We start from the raw sequence: 18,425 nt of genomic DNA on the forward strand, positions 1-18,425 counted from the left end.
TGTAAATAAACCCCGACACAACACAACACAGAGCCCTGTAAATAAACCCCAACACAGCACAACACAGAGCCCTGTAAATAAACCCCGACACAACACAACACAACACAGAGCCCTGTAAATAAACCCCAACACAACACAGGGCCCTGTAAATAAACCCCAACACAACACAACACAACACAGAGCCCTGTAAATAAACCCCGACATAACACAACACAGGGCCCTGTAAATAAACCCCGACACAACACAACACAGAGCCCTGTAAATAAACCCCGACACAACACAACACAGAGCCCTGTAAATAAACCCCGACACAACACAACACAGAGCCCTGTTAATAAACCCCGACACAACACAACACAGAGCCCTGTAAATAAACCCCGACACAACACAACACAGAGCCCTGTAAATAAACCCCGACACAACACAACACAGGGCCCTGTAAATAAACCCCGACACAACACAACACAGAGCCCTGTAAATAAACCCCGACACAACACAACACAGAGCCCTGTAAATAAACCCCAACACAACACAACACAGAGCCCTGTAAATAAACCCCAACACAACACAACACAGAGCCCTGTAAATAAACCCCGACACAACACAACACAGAGCCCTGTAAATAAACCCCAACACAGCACAACACAGAGCCCTGTAAATAAACCCCGACACAACACAACACAACACAGAGCCCTATAAATAAAGCCCAACACAACACAACACAACACAGAGCCCTATAAATAAACCCCAACACAACACAGAGCCCTGTAAATAAACCCCAACACAACACAACACAACACAGAGCCCTGCAAATAAATCCCGACACAACACAACACAGTGCCCTGTAAATAAACCCCAACACAACACAACACAGAGCCCTGTAAATAAACCCTGACAGAACACAACACAGTGCCCTGTAAATAAACCCCGACACAACACAACACAACGCCCTGCAAATAAACCCCGACACAACACAACACACGGCCCTGTAAATAAACCCCAACACAACACAACACAGAGCCCTGTAAATAAACCCTGACACAACACAACACAGTGCCCTGTAAATAAACCCCGACACAACACAACACAGGGCCCTGTAAATAAACCCCGACACAACACAACACAGTGTCCTGTAAATAAACCCCGACACAACACAACACAGAGCCCTGTAAATAAACCCCGACACAACACAACACAGAGCCCTGTAAATAAACCCCAACACAACACAACACAGAGCCCTGTAAATAAACCCCGACACAACACAACACAGGGCCCTGTAAATAAACCCCGACACAAAACAGAGCCCTGTAAATAAACCCCGACACAACACAACACAACACAGAGCCCTATAAATAAACCCCAATACAACACAACACAGATCCCTATAAATAAACCCCAACAAAACACAGAGCCCTATAAATAAACCCCAACACAACACAGAGCCCTGTAAATAAACCCCAACACAACACAACACAGAGCCCTGTAAATAAACCCCAACACAACACAGAGCCCTGTAAATAAATCCCGACACAACACAACACAGTGCCCTGTAAATAAACCCCAACACAACACAACACAGAGCCCTGTAAATAAACCCTGACACAACACAACACAGTGCCCTGTAAATAAACCCCGACACAACACAACACAGTGTCCTGCAAATAAACCCCGACACAACACAACACAGAGCCCTGTAAATAAACCCCAACACAACACAACACAGAGCCCTGTAAATAAACCCCAACACAACACAACACAGAGCCCTGTAAATAAACCCCGACACAACACAACACAGAGCCCTGTAAATAAACCCCGACACAACACAACACAGAGCCCTGTAAATAAACCCCGACACAACACAACACAGAGCCCTATACATAAACCCTGACACAACACAACACAACACAGAGCCCTGTAAATAAACCCCAACACAACACAACACAGAGCCCTATAAATAAACCCCAACACAACACAGAGCCCTGGAAATAAACCCCAACACAACACAACACAACACAGAGCCCTGTAAATAAACCCCAACACAACACAGAGCCCTGTAAATAAATCCCGACACAACACAACACAGTGCCCTGTAAATAAACCCCAACACAACACAACACAGAGCCCTGTAAATAAACCCTGACACAACACAACGCCCTGTAAATAAACCCCGACACAACACAACACAGAGCCCTGTAAATAAACCCCAACACAACACAACACAGAGCCCTGTAAATAAACCCCAACACAACACAACACAGAGCCCTGTAAATAAACCCCAACACAACACAACACAGAGCCCTGTAAATAAACCCCGACACAACACAACACAGAGCCCTGTAAATAAACCCCGACACAACACAGTGCCCTGTAAATAAACCCCAACACAACACAGGGCCCTGTAAATAAACCCCGACACAACACAACACAACACAGAGCCCTGTAAATAAACCCCGACATAACACAACACAGGGCCCTGTAAATAAACCCCGACACAACACAACACAGAGCCCTGTAAATAAACCCCAACACAGCACAACACAGAGCCCTGGAAATAAACCCCGACACAACACAACACAGAGCCCTGTAAATAAACCCCGACACAACACAGTGCCCTGTAAATAAACCGCAACACATCACAACACAGAGCCCTGTAAATAAACCCCAACACAACACAGAGCCCTGTAAATAAACCCCAACACAACACAACACAGAGCCCTGTAAATAAACCCCAACACAACACAACACAGGGCCCTGTAAATAAACCCCGACACAACACAGAGCCCTGTAAATAAACACCGACACAACACAGAGCCCTGTAAATAAACCCCGACACAACACAACACAGAGCCCTGTAAATAAACCCCGACACAACACAACACAGGGCCCTGTAAATAAACATCGACACAACACAACACAGGGCCCTGTAAATAAACCCCGACACAACACAACACTGAGCCCTGTAAATAAACACCGACACAACACAACACAGAGCCCTGTAAATAAACCCCAACACAGCACAACACAGAGCCCTGTAAATAAACCCCGACACAACACAACACAGAGCCCTGTAAATAAACCCCGACACAACACAACACAGAGCCCTGTAAATAAACCCCGACACAACACAGGGCCCTGGAAATAAACCCCAACACAACACAGAGCCCTGTAAATAAACCCCAACACAACACAGAGCCCTGTAAATAAACCCCAACACAACACAACAGAGCCCTGTAAATAAACCCCGACACAACACAGAGCCCTGTAAATAAACCCCGACACAACACAGAGCCCTGTAAATAAACCCCGACACAACACAACACAGAGCCCTGTAAATAAACCCCGACACAACACAACACAGGGCCCTGTAAATAAACCCCGACACAACACAACACAGGGCCCTGTAAATAAAACCCGACACAAAACAGAGCCCTGTAAATAAACCCCGACACAACACAACACAACACAACACAGAGCCCTATAAATAAACCCCAACACAACACAACACAACACAGAGCCCTGTAAATAAACCCCAACACAACACAGGGCCCTGTAAATAAACCCCAACACAACACAGAGCCCTGTAAATAAACCCCAACACAACACAACACAGAGCCCTGTAAATAAACCCCGACACAACACAACACAGTGCCTTGTAAATAAACCCCAACACAACACAACACAGAGCCCTGTAAATAAACCCCAACACAACACAGGGCCCTGTAAATAAACCCCGACACAACACAACACAACACAGAGCCCTGTAAATAAACCCCGACATAACACAACACAGGGCCCTGTAAATAAACCCCGACACAACACAACACAGAGCCCTGTAAATAAACCCCGACACAACACAACACAGAGCCCTGTAAATAAACCCCGACACAACACAACACAGAGCCCTGTAAATAAACCCCGACACAACACAGTGCCCTGTAAATAAACCCCAACACATCACAACACAGAGCCCTGTAAATAAACCCCAACACAACACAACACAGGGCCCTGTAAATAAACCCCGACACAACACAGAGCCCTGTAAATAAACACCGACACAACACAACACAGAGCCCTGTAAATAAACCCCAACACAACACAACACAGAGCCCTGTAAATAAACCCCAACACAGCACAACACAGAGCCCTGTAAATAAACCCCGACACAACACAACACAGAGCCCTGTAAATAAAACCCGACACAACACAACACAGAGCCCTGTAAATAAACCCCAACACAACACAACACAGAGCCCTGTAAATAAACCCCAACACAGCACAACACAGAGCCCTGTAAATAAACCCCGACACAACACAACACAGAGCCCTGGAAATAAACCCCGACACAACACAACACAGAGCCCTGTAAATAAACCCCGACACAACACAGTGCCCTGGAAATAAACCCCGACACAACACAGAGCCCTGTAAATAAACCCCAACACAACACAGAGCCCTGTAAATAAACCCCAACACAAAACAACGCCCTGTAAATAAACCCCGACACAACACAGAGCCCTGTAAATAAACCCCGACACAACACAGAGCCCTGTAAATAAACCCCGACACAACACAACACAGGGCCCTGTAAATAAACCCCGACACAACACAACACAGGGCCCTGTAAATAAACCCCGACACAAAACAGAGCCCTGTAAATAAACCCCGACACAACACAACACAACACAGAGCCCTATAAATAAACCCCAACACAACACAACACAACACAGAGCCCTATAAATAAACCCCAACACAACACAGAGCCCTATAAATAAACCCCAACACAACACAGAGCCCTGTAAATAAACCCCAACACAACACAACACAACACAGAGCCCTGTAAATAAACCCCAACACAACACAGAGCCCTGTAAATAAATCCCGACACAACACAACACAACGCCCTGCAAATAAACCCCGACACAACACAACACAGAGCCCTGTAAATAAACCCTGACACAACACAACACAGTGCCCTGTAAATAAACCCTGACACAACACAACACAGTGCCCTGTAAATAAACCCCGACACAACACAACACAGGGCCCTGTAAATAAACCCCGACACAACACAACACAGTGTCCTGTAAATAAACCCCGACACAACACAACACAGAGCCCTGTAAATAAACCCCGACACAACACAACACAGAGCCCTGTAAATAAACCCCAACACAACACAACACAGAGCCCTGTAAATAAACCCCGACACAACACAACACAGGGCCCTGTAAATAAACCCCGACACAAAACAGAGCCCTGTAAATAAACCCCGACACAACACAACACAACACAGAGCCCTATAAAAAAAACCCCAACACAACACAGAGCCCTATAAATAAACCCCAACACAACACAGAGCCCTGTAAATAAACCCCAACACAACACAACACAACACAGAGCCCTGTAAATAAACCCCAACACAACACAGAGCCCTGTAAATAAATCCCGACACAACACAACAGTGCCCTGTAAATAAACCCCAACACAACACAACACAGAGCCCTGTAAATAAACCCTGACACAACACAACACAGTGCCCTGTAAATAAACCCCGACACAACACAACACAGTGTCCTGTAAATAAACCCCGACACAACACAACACAGAGCCCTGTAAATAAACCCCAACACAACACAACACAGAGCCCTGTAAATAAACCCCAACACAACACAAGACAGAGCCCTGTAAATAAACCCCGACACAACACAACACAGAGCCCTGTAAATAAACCCCGACACAACACAACACAGAGCCCTGTAAATAAACCCCAACACAACACAACACAGAGTCCTGTAAATAAACCCCGACACAACACAACACAGAGCCCTGTAAATAAACCCCGACACAACACAACACAGAGCCCTGTAAAAAAAACCCTGACACAACACAACACAGAGCCCTGTTAATAAACCCCGACACAACACAGTGCCCTGTAAATAAACCCCAACACAACACAACACCGAGCCCTGTAAATAAACCCCAACACAACACAACACAGGGCCCTGTAAATAAACCCCAACACAACACAGAGCCCTGTAAATAAACCCCAACACAACACAACACAGAGCCCTGTAAATAAACCCCGACACAACACAGAGCCCTGTAAATAAAGCCCGACACAACACAGAGCCCTGTAAATAAACCCCGACACAACACAACACAGAGCCCTGTAAATAAACCCCGACACAACACAACACAGGGCCCTGTAAATAAACCCCGACACAACACAACACAGGGCCCTGTAAATAAACCCCGACACAACACAGAGCCCTGTAAATAAACCCCGACACAACACAACACAGAGCCCTATAAATAAACCCTGACACAACACAACACAACACAGAGCCCTATAAATAAACCCCAACACAACACAACACAGAGCCCTGTAAATAAACCCCAACACAACACAGAGCCCTGTAAATAAATCCCGACACAACACAACACAGTGCCCTGTAAATAAACCCCAACACAACACAACACAGAGCCCTGTAAATAAACCCTGACACAACACAACGCCCTGTAAATAAACCCCGACACAACACAACACAGAGCCCTGTAAATAAACCCCAACACAACACAACACAACACAGAGCCCTGTAAATAAACCCCAACACAACACAACACAGAGCCCTGTAAATAAACCCCAACACAACACAACACAGAGCCCTGTAAATAAACCCCAACACAACACAACACAGAGCCCTGTAAATAAACCCCGACACAACACAACACAGAGCCCTGTAAATAAACCCCGACACAACACAACACAGAGCCCTGTAAATAAACCCCGACACAACACAGTGCCCTGTAAATAAACCCCAACACAACACAACACAGAGCCCTGTAAATAAACCCCAACACAACACAGGGCCCTGTAAATAAACCCCGACACAACACAACACAACACAGAGCCCTGTAAATAAACCCCGACATAACACAACACAGAGCCCTGTAAATAAACCCCGACACAACACAACACAGAGCCATGTAAATAAACCCCGACACAACACAACACAGGGCCCTGTAAATAAACCCCGACACAACACAGAGCCCTGTAAATAAACACCGACACAACACAGCGCCCTGTAAATAAACCCCGACACAACACAACACAGAGCCCTGTAAATAAACCCCGACACAACACAACACAGGGCCCTGTAAATAAACCCCGACACAACACAACACAGGGCCCTGTAAATAAACCCCGACACAACACAACACAGAGCCCTGTAAATAAACCCCGACACAACACAACACAGAGCCCTGTAAATAAACCCCGACACAACACAACACAGAGCCCTGTAAATAAACCCCAACACAGCACAACACAGAGCCCTGTAAATAAACCCCGACACAACACAACACAGAGCCCTGGAAATAAACCCCGACACAACACAACACAGAGCCCTGTAAATAAACCCCGACATAACACAACACAGGGCCCTGGAAATAAACCCCAACACAACACAGAGCCCTGTAAATAAACCCCAACACAACACAGAGCCCTGTAAATAAACCCCAACACAACACAACACAGAGCCCTGTAAATAAACCCCGACACAACACAGAGCCCTGTAAATAAACCCCGACACAACACAACACAGAGCCCTGTAAATAAACCCCGACACAACACAACACAGGGCCCTGTAAATAAACCCCGACACAACACAACACAGGGCCCTGTAAATAAACCCCGACACAAAACAGAGCCCTGTAAATAAACCCCGACACAACACAACACAACACGGAGCCCTTTTCAATAAACCCCAACACAACACAACACAGAGCCCTATAAATAAACCCCAACACAACACAGAGCCCTATAAATAAACCCCAACACAACACAGAGCCCTGTAAATGAACCCCAACACAACACAACACAGAGCCCTGTAAATAAACCCCAACACAACACAGAGCCCTGTAAATAAATCCCGACACAACACAACACAGTGCCCTGTAAATAAACCCCAACACAACACAACACAGAGCCCTGTAAATAAACCCTGACACAACACAACACAGAGCCCTGTAAATAAACCCCGACACAACACAACACAACGCCCTGCAAATAAACCCCGACACAACACAACACAGGGCCCTGTAAATAAACCCCAACACAACACAACACAGAGCCCTGTAATTAAACCTCAACACAACACAACACAGAGCCCTGTAAATAAACCCCGACACAACACAACACAGTGCCCTGTAAATAAACCCCGACACAACACAGAGCCCTGTAAATAAACCCCGACACAACACAACACAGAGCCCTGTAAATAAACCCCGACACAACACAACACAGAGCCCTGTAAATAAACCCCGACACAACACAAAGCCCTGTAAATAAAACGCAACACAACACAACACAGAGCCCTGTAAATAAACCCCAACACAACACAGAGCCCTGTAAATAAACCCCGACACAACACAACACAGAGCCCTGTAAATAAACCCCGACACAACACAGAGCCCTGTAAATAAACCCCGACACAACACAGAGCCCTGTAAATAAACCCCAACACAACAAAGAGCCCTGTAAATAAACCCCAACACAGCACAACACAGAGCCCTGTAAATAAACCCCGACACAACACAACACAGAGCCCTGTAAATAAACCCCGACACAACACAACACAGAGCCCTGTAAATAAACCCCGACACAACACAACACAGAGCCCTGTAAATAAACCCCGACACAACACAACACAGAGCCCTGTAAATAAACCCCGACACAACACAGAGCCTTGTAAATAAACCCCGACACAATACAACACAGAGCCCTGTAAATAAACCCCGACACAACACAACACAGAGCCCTGTAAATAAACCCCGACACAACACAACACAGAGCCCTGTAAATAAACCCCGACACAACACAACACAGAGCCCTGTAAATAAACCTCACTTACATTGTACAACATGAGTAAGAGGCCTTTATTACTGGCGATTACCAATTTAAAGTACAGAATGTGTCCCCTTTTTAAATGGGCACAATCAATCAAGACTGTAAATTAAAAAAAAGTTATATTGAAACTGAAGAAATGAAATAAAAATTCTCTATGTGGTTGTGACAATGCTGTCCAGTCTCTGCGATGCCCAACGGTCGCGGAAGGCCTGAGTGGTCCTCTTGTGCTCCATCTCCAGTCATTAATAGGGTAAGTCCCAGTCCCAATGCCAATCCTCCCTCTCCCAGTCACACCAGCTCTTTCGAAACCAACCAGTCGCAAAAATAACCAGCTGAGTGAATGAATGCAGCATCTCATTGGTCAGATACTTATCATAACTCACTGTGATAAAATCATCATCACTGACAGACTGAGGGAGAGGGGCCCGGGGTAACCCATCCACTGACATACTGAGGGAGAGGGGCCGGGGTAACCCACCCACCTACTGACAGACTGAGGGAGAGGGGTCGGGGTAACCCACCCACCCACTGACAGACTGAGGGAGAGGGGCCCGGGGTAACCCACCCACCCACTGACAGACTGAGGGAGAGGGGTCGGGGTAACCCACCCACCCACTGACAGACTGAGGGAGAGAGGCCCGGGTTAACCAACCCACTGACAGTCTGTGGGAGAGGGGCCGGTGTAACCCACCCACCCACTGACAGACTGAGGGAGAGGGGCCCGGGGTAACCCACCCACCCACCCACTGACAGACTGAGGGAGAGAGGCCCGGGGTAACCCACCCACTGACAGACTGAGGGAGAAGTGCCCGGGGTAACCCACCCACCCACTGACAGACTGAGGGAGAGGGGCCCGGGGTAACCCACCCATCCACTGACAGACTGAGGGAGAGGGGCCCGGGGTAACCCACCCACTGACAGACTGAGGGAGAGGGGCCCGGGGTAACCCACCCACTGACAGACTGAGGGAGAGGGGCCCGGGGTAACCCACCCACCCACTGACAGACTGAGGGAGAGGGGCCCGGGGTAACCCACCCACCCACTGACAGACTGAGGGAGTGGGGCCCGGGGTAACCCACCCACCCACTGACAGACTGAGGGAGAGGGGCCCGGGGTAAACCACCCACCCACTGACAGACTGAGGGAGAGGGGCCCAGGGTAACCCACCCACCCACTGACAGACTGAGGGAGAGGGGCCCGGGGTAACCCACCCACTGACAGACTGAGGGAGAGAGGCCCGGGGTAACCCACCCACCCACCCACTGACAGACTGAGGGAGAGGGGCCCGGGGTAACCCACCCACCCACTGACAGACTGAGGGAGAGGGGCCCAGGGTAACCCACCCACCCACTGACAGACTGAGGGAGAGGTGCCCGGGGTAACCCACCCACCCACTGACAGACTGAGGGAGAGGGGCCCAGGGTAACCCACCCACCCACTGACAGACTGAGGGAGAGGGGCCCGGGGTAACCCACCCACTGACAGACTGAGGGAGAGGGGCCCGGGGTAACCCACCCACCCACTGACAGACTGAGGGGGAGGGCCCGGGGTAACCCACCCACCCACTGACAGACTGAGGCAGAGGGGCCCGGGGTAACCCACCCACTGACAGACTGAGGCAGAGGGGCCCGGGGTAACCCACCCACTGACAGACTGAGGCAGAGGGGCCCGGGGTAACCCACCCACTGACAGACTGAGGGAGAGGGGCCCGGGGTAACCCACCCACTGACAGACTGAGGCAGAGGGGCCCGGGGTAACCCACCCACTGACAGACTGAGGGAGAGGGGCCTAGTTTACTGCAGTCACACCCTCGAGAGGTACAGATTGAGTAAGAGGAGTGGGACTGACGGTCAGCAGGGTTTGGGGTTGTGGTGTAGGCAGGGACGGAGGGTCCGGGTAGTGTGATTCTGTCCAACAGGAACAATGTACTTGCTGCCTTTGGGGATAAGGAGCAAGGCTGGAGGAAGGATGGCCACAATGTTGACCAAGGTACCATGGTGCAGGAGGCAGTTCATGGGGAAGAGCAGGACAGAAAGGTTGGGGTTAGAGGGAGTCAGTTTAACAGTGGGTTTGGGAGCTACTAGAATCTGTCATTAGGGACAGAGTGACTGAGCACTTGAACAAATACAAACTGCTCAGAGCCATTGCTTTGTTAAAGGTGAGTGAGATCTGACTAATCTCGTTGATTATGTTGTGGGGGTCACTGAGGAGGTAGGTGGGGGAGTGTCTGTGGATGTTTTTTATATGGATTTCCAGAAGTCATTCAATAAGGTTCCACACAAGAGACTTAGCAAAATGAGAATGCCTGGAATTGGAGGTGGTCTTTTGACTTGGATAGGAAATTGTTTGGGAGATGGGAGTCAGGGAGTGGGGGTAAAGGTACATCCTCTGATTGGTGGGATATGACAAGTGGTGTCATCAAATAGAATCAAAGCAATTTACAGCACGGAATGAGGCCATTTTGGCCCATCGTGTCCACACCGGCCAACAAAGAGCTATCCAGCCTAATTCGGGATAAACGGGTCCTTTTCAGAATGGCAGGCAGTGACTAGTGGGGTGCCACACGGCTCAGTGCTGGCACCCCAGCTATTCACAATATACATTAATGATTTAGATGAAGGAATTGAGTGTAATATCTCCAAGTTTGCAGATGACACTAAGCTGGGTGGAGGTGTGAGCTGTGAGGAGGACACTAAGAGGCTGCAGGGTGACTTGGACAGGTTAGGTGAGTGGGCAAATGCATGGCAAATGCAGTGTAATATGGATAAGTATGAGGTTATCCACTTTGGGGGCAAAAATGCGAAGGCGGAATATTATCAATGGTGGCAGATTAGGAAAAGGGGAGGTGCAACAAGAGTTGGGTGTCATGGTACATCAGTCATTGAAAGTTGGCATGCAGGTACAGCAGGCGGTGAAGAAGGCAAATGTTATGTTGGCCTTCATAGCGAGGGGATTTGAGTCTAAGAATAGGGAGGTCTTACTGCAGTTGTACAGGGCCTTGGTGAGGCCTCACCTGGAATATTGTGTTCAGTTTTGGTCTCCTAATCTGAGGAAGGATGTTCTTGCTATTGAGGGAGTGCAGCGAAGGTTCACCAGAACTGATTCCCGGGATGGCAGGACTGACATATGAGGAGAGACTGGATCGACTGGGCCTGTATTCACTGGAGTTTAGAAGGATGAGAGGGGATCTCATCGAAACATATAAAATTCTGATGGGACTGGACAGGTTAAATGCAGGTAGAATGTTCCCGATGTTGGGGAAGTCCAGAACCAGGGGACACAGTCTAAGGATAAGGGATAGGCCATTTAGGACTGAGATGAGGAGAAACTTCTTCACTCAGAGAGTTGTTAACCTGTGGAATTCCCGACCGCAGAGAGTTGATGATGCCAGTTCATTGGATATATTCAAGGGGGAGTTAGATATGGCCCTTACGGCTAAAGGGATCAAGGGGTATGGAGAGAAAGCAGGACAAGGGTACTGAGGGAGTGATCAGCCATGGTTTATTGAATGGTGGTGCAGGCTCGAAGGGCCGAATGGCCTACTCCTGCACCTATTTTCTATGTTTCTATGTAATTCCAGTTTCCAGCTCTTGGTCCATAGCCCTGTAGGTTACAGCACGTCAAATGCACATCCAAGTACTTTTTAAATGTGGTGAGGGTTTCTGCCTCTACCACCCTTTCAGGCAGTGAGTTCCAGACCCCCACCAACCTCTGGGTGAAGGAATTTCCTCTCAAATTCCCTCTAAACTTCCTACCAATTACTTTAATTCTATGCCCCCTGGTGGTTGACCCCTCTGCTAAGGGAAATAGATCCTTCCTATCTACTATATCTTGGCCCCTCATAATTTTATACACCTCAATAAGGCCTCCCCTCAACTTCCTCTGTTCCAAAGAAAACAAACCCAGCCTATCCAATCTTTCCTCATAGCTAAATTCTCCAGTCCAGGCAACAACTTTGTAAATCTCCTCTGTACCGTCTCAAGTACAATCACATCTTTCCTGTAATGTGGTGACCAGAACTGCACGCAGTACTCCAGCTGTGGCCTAACCAGTGTTTTATACAGTTCAAGCATAACTTCCCTGCTCTTGTATTCTATGTCCCAGCTAATAAAGGCAAGCATTCCGTTTGCCTTCTTAACCACCTTAACTACCTGGCCTGCTACTTTCAGGGATCTGTGGATCTGCACTCCAAGGTCCCTTTGTTTCTCTACACCTCCATGTTCTACCATTTACTGTGTATTCCCTTGCCTTGTGAGCCCTCCCCAAATGCATTACCTCACACTTCTCCAGATTAAATTCCATTTGCCACTGTTCTGCCCACCTGACCAGTACATTGATATCTTCCTGCAGTCCACAGCTTTCTTCTTCATTATCAACCACACAGCCGGTTTTAGTATAATCTGCAAACTTCTTTATCATACTCCCGACATTCAAGTCGAAATCATTGATATATACAGGTTGAACCTTCCTTATCCGGAACCCTCGGGACCTGGCCTGTTCTGGATAAGAGATTTTTCTGGATGAGGGGTGGTCACGTTAAATTGGATGGTACAGGTACTGAGCAAGGGGATATCGGGCCTGGCTGTCTTGGCGCGGTGGATCGCGGGGTCAGGCCAAAGATTGTGGGAGTCGGCAGCGAGGAAGGATTTCAATTTGTTCATGTCGGAGTTCTGCGCATGCGCCACCCAGTGGCCGGGAATGGTTCTGGACGAGGGCTGGTTCTGGTTAAGGGAGTTCTGGATAAGGGAGGTTCAACCTGTACCACAAAAAGCAAGGGACCCAGTACTGAGCCCTGCGGAACTCCACTGTAAACATCCTTCCAGTCACAGAAACAGACATTAACCATTACCCTCTGCTTCCTGCCTCTCAGCCAATATTGGATCCAACTTGCGATTTTGCCCTAGATCCCATGGGCTTTTACTTTTGTGACCAGTCTTCCATAAGTCTCCCAGGGATCTGTTCTGGGGCACAGCGTTTCACCACATTTATAACTGACTTGGATGAAGGAGGGGAGAGTTGTATATCGAAGTTTGCAGATGACACTAAGTTCGGGGGACAGAAAGTTGTGGAGGTGGGAGCAGGAAGTTTCAGAGACATGCTTAGATTGAGTGTGGGTAAAACAGCAACAGATGGAGTTCACTGTGGGAAAGTGTGAGGTCATCCACTTTGGACCCGAGACAGATCGGTCAGAGTATTTTTTAAATGGTGAGAGGCTGGGAACTGTGCATGTGCAGAGAGATTTAGGGCCCAAGGACAGAAATCACTCAAAGCTGGTGGACAGGGACACAATGTAATTAAACAGGCTGATGGAATGTGGGCCTTTATCGCCAGGGCTGTAATACAGAGGGATGGGGGGGGGGAGGGGGGGGAAGTTATGTCCCAGCTCCATAAAGCTCTGGTTACACCCCACCTGGAGCACTGTGTTCAGTTCTGGGCACAGAGAGGGTACTGTACAAATATAGAAACATAGAAAATAAGATACAGGAGTAGGCCATTCGGCCCTTCGAGCCTGCACCACCATTCAATAAGATCACGGCTGATCATTCCCTCAGTACCCCTTTCCTGCTTTCTCTCCATACCCCTTGATCCCCTTAGCCATAAGGGCCATATCTAACTCCCTCTTGAATATATCCAATGAACTGGCATCAACAACTCTCTGTGGCAGGGAATTCCACAGGTTAACAACTCTGAGTGAAGAAGTTTCTCCTCATCGCAGTCCTAAATGGCCGACCCCTTATCCGAAGACAGTGTCCGCTGGTTCTGGACTTCCCCAACATCGGGAACAATCTACCCGCATCTAACCTGTCCAGTCCCGTCAGAATCTTGCATGTTTCTATGAGATCCCCTCTCATCCTTCTAAACTCCAGTGTATAAAGGCCCACTTGATCCAGTCTCTCCTCGTATGTCAGTCCTGCCATCCCGGGAATCAGTCTGGTGAACCTTCGCTGTACTCCCTCAAGAGCAAGAACATCCTTCCTCAGATTAGGAGACCAAAACTGAACACAATATTCCAGATGAGGCCTCACCAAGGCCCTGTACAACTGCAGTAAGACCTCCCTGCCCCTGTACTCAAATCCCCTCGCTATGAAGGCCAACATACCATTTGCCTTCTTCACCGCCTGCTGTACCTGCATGCCAACCTTCAATGAGTGATGTACCATGACACCCAGGTCTCGTTGCACCTCCCCTTTTCCTAATCTGCCACCATTCAGATAATATTCTGTCTTTGCGTTTTTGCCCCCAAAGTGGATAACCTCACACTTATCACATTATACTGCATCTGTCATGCATTTGCCCACTCACCTAACCTGTCCAAGTCACCCTGCAGCCTCTTAGCATCCTCCTCACAGCTCACACTGCCTCCCAGTTTAGAGCCATCTGCAAACTTGGAGATATTACACTCAATTCCTTCATCCAAATCACTGATGTATATTGTAAAGAGCTGGGGTCCCAGCACTGAGCCCTGCGTCACTCCACTAGTCACTGCCTGCCATTCTGAAAAGGACCCATTTATCCCGACTCTCTGTCTGCCAACCAGTTTTCTATCCACGTCAGTATACTACCCCCAATACCATGTGCTTTGATTTTGCACACCAATCTCTTGTGTGGAACTTTATCAAAAGCTTTTTGAAAGTTCAAACACACCACATCCACTGATTCTCCCTTGTCCACTCTACTAGTTACACCCTCAAAAAATTCCAGAAGATTTGCCAAGCATGATTTCCCTTTCATAAATCCATGTTGACTTGGACCGATCCTGTCACTGCTTTCCAAATGCGATGCTATTTCATCTTTAATAATTGATTCCAAAATTTTCCCCACTACTGATGTCAAGCTAACCGGTCTATAATTACCCGCTTTCTCTCTCCCTCCCTTTTTAAAAAGTGGTGTTACATTAGCTACATTCCAGTCCATAGGAACTGATCCCGAATTGTTAAGACTGCTGGAAAATGATCACCAATGAATCTACTATTTCTGGGGCCACTTCCTTAAGTACTCTGGGATGAAGACTATCAGGCCCCGGGGATTTATCGGCCTTCAATCCCATCAATTTCCCTAACACAATTTCCCGCCTAATAACGATATCCTTCAGTTCCTCCTTCTCACTAGACCCTCGGTCCCCTAGTATTTCCGGAAGGTTATTTGTATCTTCCTTCGTGAAGACAGAACCAAAGTATTTGTTCAATTGGTCTGCCATTTCTTTGTTCCCTATTATAAATTCACCTGAATCCGACTGCAAGGGACCTACGTTTGTCCACTAATCTTTTTCTCTTCACATATCTATAGAAGCTTTTGCAGTCAGTTTTTATGTTCCCGGCAAGCTTCTTCTCGTACTCTATCTTCCCTCTCTTATCAGATTTACCAGAATGATACCGGGGCTCAGAGGTTAAACTATGAGGCCAGGTTGTATGACCACGGCTTGTATTCTCTCGAGTTTAGAAGATTGATGAGGTGATCTGATCAGGGTGCTTAAATTGTGAAAAGGATTTGATCGAACCGATCCAGGGAAACTGCTCCCTCTGGTGGAGGAATAAAGAACAAGGACATAATCTCAAACTTAGAACTTGACCATTCAGGAGGGAGATCAGGAAACACTTCTTCACACGAAGGTAGAGAAATCTGGAATGCTCTCCTCAAAAGACTGTGGATGCTGACAATCAATTGGAGCTTTCAAAACTGAGATAGCGTTTTGTTAGGTAAGGGTATGTGGGAAATATTGGGCAAAGACAGGTAAATGGAGTTGAAATACAGATCAGCCATGATGTAATTGGTTCGTCGAACAGGCTCGAGGGACTGAATAGCCTCTTCCTGCTACGTTCCTCTCTCCCTCTCCAGCATCATAATGCTAACTCAGTGTCTCAGTGGGCAGCACCCTCGCCTCTGAGTCAGAAGGTTGTGGGTTCAGGTCCCACTCCAGGGACTTGAGTGCAAAAAAAATCTATGCTGACACTCCCATGCAGTGCTGAGGGAGCGCTGCATTGTCAGAGGTGCCATCCATCGGCTGAGACGGTAAACCGAGGTCTCGTCTGCTCTCTGGGGTGGACGTGAAAGATCCCGCAGCACTATGTCAAAGAAAAGCAGGGGAGTAATCCCCGGTGTCCTGGCCAATATTTATCCCTCAATCAACATAACAAAAACAGATTATCTGGTCATTATCACATTGCTGTTAGTGGGAGCTTGCTGTGCACAAATTGGCTGGCGCGTGTCCCACATTACAACAGTGACTACACCCCAAAAGTACTTCATTGGATGTAAAGTGCTTTCGGACGTCTGGTCAGTATGAAAGGCGCTATATAAACCCAAGTCCCTCATTCTTTAACATTCAGTTCCCCATGCTCTCTCTCTTTCTCGTCTGTCCCTTACTCTCCAACCCTGTGTCCTTCAGACCAGCTCCCACCGCCCCAACATACATCCAGGGTTAGTACCCCTGTACCCAGCTCTCACTGAGCATCTCACACCCCATTACCCCAGGGTTAATACCCCTGTACCCAGCTCTCACTGACCCTCTCACACCCCATTACCCCAGGGTTAATGCCCCAGTACCCAGCTCTCACTGAGCCTCTCACACCCCATTACCCCAGATTAATGCCCCAGTACCCAGCTCTCACACCCCATTACCCCAGGGTTAATGCCCCAGTACCCAGCTCTCACTGACCCTCTCACACCCCATTACCCCAGGGTTAATGCCCAGTACCCAGCTCTCACTGACCCTCTCACACCCCATTACCCTTGGGTTAATGCCCAGTACCCAGCTCTCACTGACCCTCTCACACCCCATTACCCCAGGGTTAATGCCCCAGTACTCAGCTCTTACTGACCCCCTCACACCCCATTACCCCAGGGTTAATACCCCAGTACCCAGCTCTCACTGACCCTCTCACACTCGATTACCCAAGGATTAATGCCCCAGTACCTAGCCTGGCACTGACCCTCTCACACCCCATTACCCCAGGGTTAATGCACCATTACCCAGCTCTCACTGACCCTCTCACACCCCATTACTAACCTGCAGAGACCCCTCCACACAGAAGGGTCAGCACTATCAGTCCGATCATTGTTGCTTCCCTCTGTGGGCTGGGAGAGCAGTTTGTGAGCAATTATTTTGCGAGATACTAAGCCTCGACTGTCCCTCTGTGTCCTGCGCTGTCTGTCTGTGAGCTTTGCCCAGTGCTGATTGTAATAAACTCAGACTCCTCCGGTCTGATTGGTTCCAGGGTACATTTGTGTCCAATCAGAATAAAATCCGCCTGTGAGTCAGCAGGCTCCGGGTAGAAGTGTCCCGAGGAGGTTGTGTTTGTGTCGAAATAAACTTTCCAAAGATTGTGAGCTATCCAATCAGAGAAATACTGCGAGCTGCATCATCAGTTGTCGGGTAGGATGAACTGAACAAGGTTGGAACATTAAACCAGAAAGTGAAAACAGTTTGATACCAGAAGTCATAACGGGGAACAAAGAAATGGTGGACCAATTGAACAAGTACTTTGGTTCGGTATTCACGAAGGAGGACACAAACAAC

At 48.2% G+C, this 18,425-nt stretch overlaps 1 pseudogene; it reads right to left on the minus strand.

Moving 5' to 3' along the window:
• LOC139229878 (major histocompatibility complex class I-related gene protein-like) overlaps positions 1 to 18,077 on the minus strand; it is a 78,256-nt pseudogene extending 60,179 nt beyond the window's left edge.
• Positions 18,078 to 18,425: the final 348 nt, after the last annotated feature.

The sequence above is a fragment of the Pristiophorus japonicus genome, chromosome 19, assembly GCF_044704955.1.
Source record: "Pristiophorus japonicus isolate sPriJap1 chromosome 19, sPriJap1.hap1, whole genome shotgun sequence".
NCBI lineage: Eukaryota > Metazoa > Chordata > Chondrichthyes > Pristiophoridae > Pristiophorus > Pristiophorus japonicus.